Here is a 7,877-nt window from a genome sequence, read left to right as displayed (position 1 = left end):
TTTTCGGTCTACTATTTCGAGTTCATTACGCAGACTTATGAAGAAGACTTCTTGGAGTCGAAATGGTAACTGCGTTTTCTCTTAGAAAGACAGACGTAGCTTTATTTCTGTTCTCTTTTCAATTGATCTTCTTCTGATCTTTGCAAGTGAAATAGGGTGCATTACTATTGCCCGTTGTTAGTTTCAAAATCAATAGAAACATGAAGGAGACAATATCAAAGAACACAAAGTTATGAGTTGTTAAGATAATTTTTGCAGCAATGGTGGACATGAAGGTCAAATTAAGATAACGGTTCAAGAAAATTTAGTCTGAAAGTGGTATGTGACTTTAGTTCCAAATATATGTTTCCGTTCTTCCAGTACATCTTTTTGACTCCCAGAAAACATTGATTGTTTTCTGTATTCACTTTGTTTCGTTATATCTGTCTTCTGGTCGACCAGGGACAACTTGAATTTGCGTCTGCATTGAATAAGATTTCGCTCTTTCTTTCGAGAAGCAAACCTATGCATTATGTACCACTTATCATGCTGATGGCTAAGAAGTTCAAAATGAATTACGGTTTATGGATCGTGAGCAAGAATGAAGTGATCCACTTGCGATCAGATGTCACCACGCCCTATTCCTATATCGGGCCTGAACGGTCCATTGGCAGAGTCTGCAGACAGGAAATGTGTAAGTGAACTAGTTCTTTGTTCAGTTTGATTTGATAACAATGGTAGTGCTGTTTTGGGGCAGAAATGTGTCAACATCTCTGACATTAGAGTCAAAACTTAAGTCACATCTACTCCATGGAGTATCTTCTCAGATCGGAACATGCTGACATGAAAACTTCTAGCTCTGAGAGCAAAGGTTTTTACATTAAGCTGGGAGTATGTTTAACTAAGCAATTCAGATAGCCAAGATGAATAATTGGTATTTGGTTGTTCATGTTGAGCTCTCCACACCAACTGCTCCAACGAAGGTCGTGGATAAGATCCCCATCGATTATTTTGGTCAATTTTAGCCTCAACAACAACCTGTTGTTCTGAACAATGCTGTACCACAAGCAGAGGGCTAAGTCTGATTTTCATCGTTAATTTTCAAATTCAGTTCTTAATGCACAGTTTCTTACGAATGTGGTCAGCAGAAGACCGTTAACATTCCATTTCTAATATTTCCAGAAAATTCGACTCCGCTGATATCGCCTTGCCTTATCACACCTCAAGCCAGGAACCTGGATCAGTCGAGTTCCTTTCCACACATGGAGTTGCTTTTTCTAATTCATTGACTGCTGATATAATAGATTATTGGCCTTGAGAGTCAGTTGTAAATTAGGTTGAACTTTCTCAGCTTGACTTTCAACTGATCCTAAAAAAAACTCATCACCTGCAGGTAAACGTATTGCATTGCTTCTTTTTTGCTTAATTCCACTCCCCACACCACCCCCCCCCCCCCCCCCGAACATCCGAATTTCACGATAGTTCGACAAATGTTTTGAAACTGATTCGTGTTGGAGGTTGGTTACTTTTTGTGTCTCGACCATAATTTATTCAATTAGACGTCTTGAAATTACTTCGGATTCTTCACAGTTGAAAATTTACTTTCTATTGAATGCAAAGCTCAAGCTCCACGAAATCCAAATTCTGCCAAGGAATTAATGACTTTTAAACGATTCAACGCTGTAAGCAGGAGTCGAACCTGCGCAGGGAGACCCCATTGGATTTCAAGTCCAACGCCTTAACCTCTCGGCCATCACAGCTGCATAAAAGTGGCCAATTTTCATAGTAAAAGAACTTAATTCATGAAATATGTACTTTGTTTGAAGAACAAATTGTCAACACCCAAAGATTTCGCCAAATCCTTTGCAGAGACCCAGACGAATGTTACCTTAGCAGATTGACAGGCTTTCACCGCAAACTAGATCCTGACACAGCTGAAGTTTTGGGAATGATTCTTCGTTGAATTATAGAGTCACGGATGTACACCACACGAAGAGAGGATCATTGTCTCACTGTCCGATCGATTTTGACTCTATTGCTCATCATCTGGTGCTAAAGTTGTGTTTTAATATTCATCAAAATATGGTATTAGAAAGGTTGATGCTATGTCCATAAACACTAGCTACATTCGTAAAAAAAAAATCGGAATTAGAAAGAATGCAGAACCAATTTACAGGAATGGATCCAGCAACTAATCCGTAAGTTCTGACTTCAGGTAATGAACTTATGAGCACAAGAGAGGAAGATTGACCGAAGATTCGGAACTTGAAATCGCCTTGACGGAATTATTTGCAAAGTTTTTGCGGTTGTTCTAGTGTCATCAAGTCCTTGAACAATACAACACGGAAAGTGGCCCTTCTTTCCAACTTGACCATTGAGGACAGTTATCCTAAATTAGTAGGTCCCATTTGCCAACTTTTGGCCTACATCCCTCTGAACCTTGTTACTCATATATCCATCCAGATGCCATTAAATGTTACAGTTGTACCAGTCTCCAACAATTTCTCTGTCAGCTCATTCTGAACATGACTGAAAATGTTGCCCCTGACGTCCCTTTTAAACCCTTACCCACTAATTTTATACCGATGTTTTCTAAGTTTTGACTTCCTCACCAGCAGAAAAACACGAGTCAACCTATCCATGTCCCTCATGATTTGATAAATAGCAACGATTTGACTTTATCATACTTGTCAGGAGGGAAATGTGTGGAGATTATTTGTCGAAGATTTGAAGAAGAAAGTCTGATGTACTGATTTTTAGAATTGCATCTTGGAGAAGTTTTTAATAAGTCATTGAAGTCTAGTAGCAGTTGTAGAAGTCTGTTGTGAAAGCTGCAGAAGGATTTCAGGGCACGAGAACGAAGCATAATTTCCAATGTATTGTGGCTCAGTTCGACCGCACTTGGACTACAGTATGAGGAATTATAATCCTCAATTTAGGAAAGATACTAATGCCATATGAGGAATACCACGAATGGTGATTAGCCTTGATATCATGGATGAACATTAGTCCTGTGAATTGAAATTGGGCAAATCCGGTCTTTTTTAACAGTTTCAACACAAGAGAGGTAATCTCATTGAGAGTTGCAAAATATTTGAAGAGATAAACAGGGTGGTGCAATTAAATTTTGTTCCCTCATTGGTGAATCTCGAAGCAGGAGAGGACAATTTTAAAATGAAGCATTGTGATTTATGACCAGGATGAGAACTATTGATTTTTATCTTAGCCTTGAGAAGTCTCGCTATTCACCACTACAGTGAGCCTTGGATATTTGGTCTTTGAATGCATCACTATCAGCCTGACCCGCCGACAATAACTGCATCACTATGGACCTGACCCCTCACACTTACCACCTTAATTTCAGCGTGAACCCCTCAAACTTACTGCATCACTATCCATCTGGTGCACTCACATTTACTGCGCCACTTTCACTTCGAGACCCTCATTTTGACTGCGTCACTATCAGCCTGACTGCCAAACACTTACTTTGTCACGATCAGTCACGTCCTTACACTTCCTATGTTACTATTATCCTGACTCCTTACACTTACTGTGTCACTATCATCCTGAGCGGCTCATACTTACTGCACCACAAGCACACCAACACTCTCACCTTTACAGCATCACTATCAGCCTGACACCTCACACATACTGCTTCACTATTAGCCTGACCCGCTCACACGTTTTGCGTCACTACTACCCTGACCCCCTCACAATTGCTGTGTCGCTATTAGCCTGAGCCCCTCACTATCACGCTGATCAAGCTCACAATTACAGCATCACTATCAACCTGACCCCCTCACACTTTCTCTATCATTATCACTCTGACCCTCACACACGTAATGCATGACTGTCACACTGAGACACTCACATTTTCTGCGTCATTATCAGCCGTACCCTCCAGCACACAGCGTCACTAGCAACCTGGCCCCTCACACTTGCATGCCTCAATATCAGCGTGAACCCCTCACACTTACTGCATCACTGTCCATCTGCCATCCTCACACTTACTGCACCAGTTTCACCTTGACATCCTCATTTTTACTGCGTGACTATCAGCCTGACAACACACACATGTTGCGTCACTATCAGTGACGCCCTCGCACTTCCGATGTTAATGTCACCCTCACTCCTAAAACCTACTGCGTCACTATCAGCCTGATTCCATCACACTTTTTGTGTCAGCATCAGACTGACGCCTCACGCTTACCATTTTACTAAAACTCTGCCCCATCACACTGATTCCGTCACTATCAGCCTGACCCCTCAGACGTACTGCGTCAATATCACCCTGACCCACTCACACTTTTTGTGTCAGTTTCAGACTGATGCCTCGCACTTACTATATGACTAAAACTCTCCCCCTCACATTGACTGTGTCACTCTCAGCCTGACCCCTTCATACTTACTGCGCCAATATCCGTCTGACCCCTCAGACTTACTGTGTCACGCTCACTCTGATCCTCTCTCATTTACTGCGTCACTCTCACCCTGACCTCCTCACATTTACTGCGTCACTATCACCCTGACCCACTCACACAGTCTTTGCCATTTCACCTTGCCAGCCTTATTTTTATTGCGTCCCCATCAGCCTAACCGCCACACACTTATTGCGTCATTTTCAGTCACGCCCTCACACTTCCCATGTTGCTATCACCCTGAATCCTTACACTTATTGTATCACTATCAGGCTGACCCCTCACACTTACTGTGTCACTGTCCACCTTACTCCATCACATTTATTGTGTCAGTATCAGACTGACGCCTCCCACTTATCTTGTCACTAAAACACTGCCCCATCACATTGACTGTGTCATTATCAGCCTGATTCCCTCACACTTACTGCTTCACAATCACAAGGCCCCTCTCTCACTTATGACGTCATTTACACCCTAACACCCCACACTTGCTGTGGCACTATCACACTGAGTGCCGTACACTTAGTGTCACTGTCATCCTGACCCCTTACAATTACTGCGTCACTATCACTCTGGTATCTCACATCCACTGTGTCACTATCATCCTGAGCCGCTTACACCTGTTGTGTCACTATCACTTTGACCCCAACACACTAACTGCATCAATATCAGCCTGACCATTTCACACATACTGCGCCACCACAAGGCTGACTCCCTCACATATACTGCGTCACTATCAGGCTTACCCACTCATGCTTACTGCGTCACTATCACCCTGACTCCCCACTCTTACTGCGTCAAGATCACTGTGCCGCCATACACTTACAGCGTAACTATCATCCTGACAACGTCACATTTACTGCGTAAGATCAGCCTGATCCCTCAAACTTAATGCATCACTATCAGCTTCAACACTCACATTTACTGCGTCACTTCTAGCACTACCCCTGCACACTTACTACATCCCTAACCGCCTTCCCCCCTCGCATTTACTTCGTCACTATCAGCCTGAGACACTCACACATACAGCTTTATTACAACCTGGACCTGTGAGTGCATCTTCATTAATGTCACCCTGACCCCTTGCCCATACTGCGTCACTATAAGCCTAGCCCCTCAAATGTTCTGCATCACTATCACACTGACATCTCACACTCACTGCATCACTATCACCCTGACCTCTCACAATTACTGCATCACTACAACCTGACCCCCTGAAAGCATCTGCGGCACTGTCACCCTGACCCCATCACACTTGCCATGTCACTATCACAATGACACATTCACACAGTCTGCTTCACTGTCATCCTGACACCTCACACTCACTGGATCACTACCATCCTCCCCCTCATACTGACCTGTCACTATCATCCAAAGCCGCTCACACTTATTGCGTTCCTATCACTCTGCTCCCAACACACTTACTGCGTCACTATCAGCCTGACACTCGCACACTTCCCGCATCACTTTCAGCCTGAGGCCTCACAATTTCACCATGTCTGTCAGTCTGACTCGTCACATTTCCTGCATCACTCTCACCCTGTCAGTTAACACTTACTGGCCAGTATTAGCCTGACGCCCTGAACACACTGCATCAATATCAGCCTGAACACTCACACTTACTCTGTCACCATCACGCTGACCCCCTCACACTCACTGCGTCACTATCACCTTGTCTCCTCTCACTTCCTGCATTAGGATCATTCTGACTCACCGACACTTACTTCATCAGTATCAGCCTGACCCCTCACACAGACTGTGACATTATCAGCCTGACCCCACCACACTTGCTGCGTCTCTATCAGCCTGACCCGCTCAAACTTAATGCTTCACTATCAGACTGACACCTCACACTTACCGCATCACTAACAGCCTGACACCTCACACTTACTGCGTCACTATTCCCCTAACACCTCACTTTTATTGGCCACTATCAGCCTGACACCCTCAACTATCTGTGTCACTACCTACCTGAACGCACACACTTCCTCCCTGACTATCACCCTGACTGTCTCACACTCACTGCGTCAGTCTCTGCCCGACCCCATCACACTTACTACGTCACTATCACCCTGTCCCCTCCCACTTTATGCATCAGGATGAGCCTGACACAGTAACACTTACTGCATCACTATCAGCCTGATCTCCTTACAGTTACTGCGTCACTATCACCCTGACCACCTCACACTTACTGCGTCACTATTGATCTGATCCCTCAGACTTACTGCAGCACTATCACTCTGACCCCCTGCGCTGCGTTACTAACGGCCTGATCCACTCACACAGTCTGCATCACTACCACGCTGACATCTCACCCTCATTGTGTCACTATCATCCTCACTCCATCACACTTATTGAGTCACTGTCAGCCTGATCCCCTGTAATGGAAAATTATCATTTTTGGTGAAATCTGTGAAAGCATGGTTGAAACAAAGAAGTATGGACCTAACTTCGCAAAAAGACAGAAAAAATGTAAAGTTCAACCTAATTTTCAGCTGATTCTCAAGGCCAGTAATCTATTATATCAGCAGTCAATGAATTAGAAAAAGCAACTCCATGTGTGGAAAGGAACTCGACTGATCCAGGTTCCTGGCTTGAGGTGTGATGAGGCAAGATGTTATATAGTATAAAGGGAATATGTGAAAACCGTCAGGCGTCCATTTTATGAGGCGTCTTGCAAATGTGTTGGGTCCATTCTGCAAATTTCAAAAATAAACTTTTTCTTTCCTCTTGGTAGCATTTGCGTCGTGTCGATTGAAATTCCACGTCAGTAAACTCGGGAGCTCGCCTGGGACCCTGCAACTGGGTAAGATTTTGAAGATTCCCAGGAGGTGTATGCGCCACTGCCTTCAAGGTCTTTCACTTTGTTTCGAGCGCTGAATTGGCCCCTTTGAGTGAGAGGACTGGGGATAGGTAGATCGCCCCAGAGTCGCGTTCCGAATCGAATAGGGTCAGGGTAAGAGTTGTGGCTAAATCCGACATAGAGACTCGTTTGAAGAGAATAGACGAACCAGGAAGAGGGACCAGTGAACTCACGTGCGGTATTCGAGTAAAACTCAACTCTAGAGAGTTTAAGAGACAGCAAGATTGACGGTGGTTTGAGACTTGGAGCCACCATGGGCAGCGTTGGAGTCACCAAAGCTGTACCGGTTACGTGGGTTCTTGGTTTATGAAAGCCAAGGCAATGAGGTGGTCACGCCCAATGAGAGGGGACCTCCGGAGGTAAAAGCAAGTTATATTGGCAAAGAGAAGATTATGGTATCGTGTGAGAGAGAGAGCGAGAGAGAGAGATAGACAGATAGACAGACGGAGAGACAGACAGAGAGAGATGAACACTTTTCCAATATCCATGAAAATCGGCTCCAGCAAGTGCAAACAAAAAGAGGGTCGACAGACAACTCGGAATGGTCAAGAAAAAATAGAATGTATGCTGAATAATTATGGCCCAGTTTCTGAAAAACAGTTAAAAATGTAAATCAA

General features: G+C 44.1%; 1 non-coding gene across 1 annotated transcript; it reads right to left on the bottom strand.

Moving 5' to 3' along the window:
- Nucleotides 1-1,657: 1,657 nt before the first annotated feature.
- Nucleotides 1,658-1,739, bottom strand: trnas-uga (transfer RNA serine (anticodon UGA)). Its single transcript has one exon. It is a non-coding gene; the product is annotated as a tRNA-Ser (tRNA).
- Nucleotides 1,740-7,877: the final 6,138 nt, after the last annotated feature.

This window comes from Chiloscyllium punctatum, chromosome 23 (genome assembly GCF_047496795.1).
Source record: "Chiloscyllium punctatum isolate Juve2018m chromosome 23, sChiPun1.3, whole genome shotgun sequence".
In the NCBI taxonomy this organism is placed as follows: Eukaryota; Metazoa; Chordata; class Chondrichthyes; order Orectolobiformes; family Hemiscylliidae; genus Chiloscyllium; species Chiloscyllium punctatum.
The sequence above is the reverse complement of the archived record's forward strand: the minus strand, read 5'-3'. Positions and strand labels throughout refer to the sequence as shown.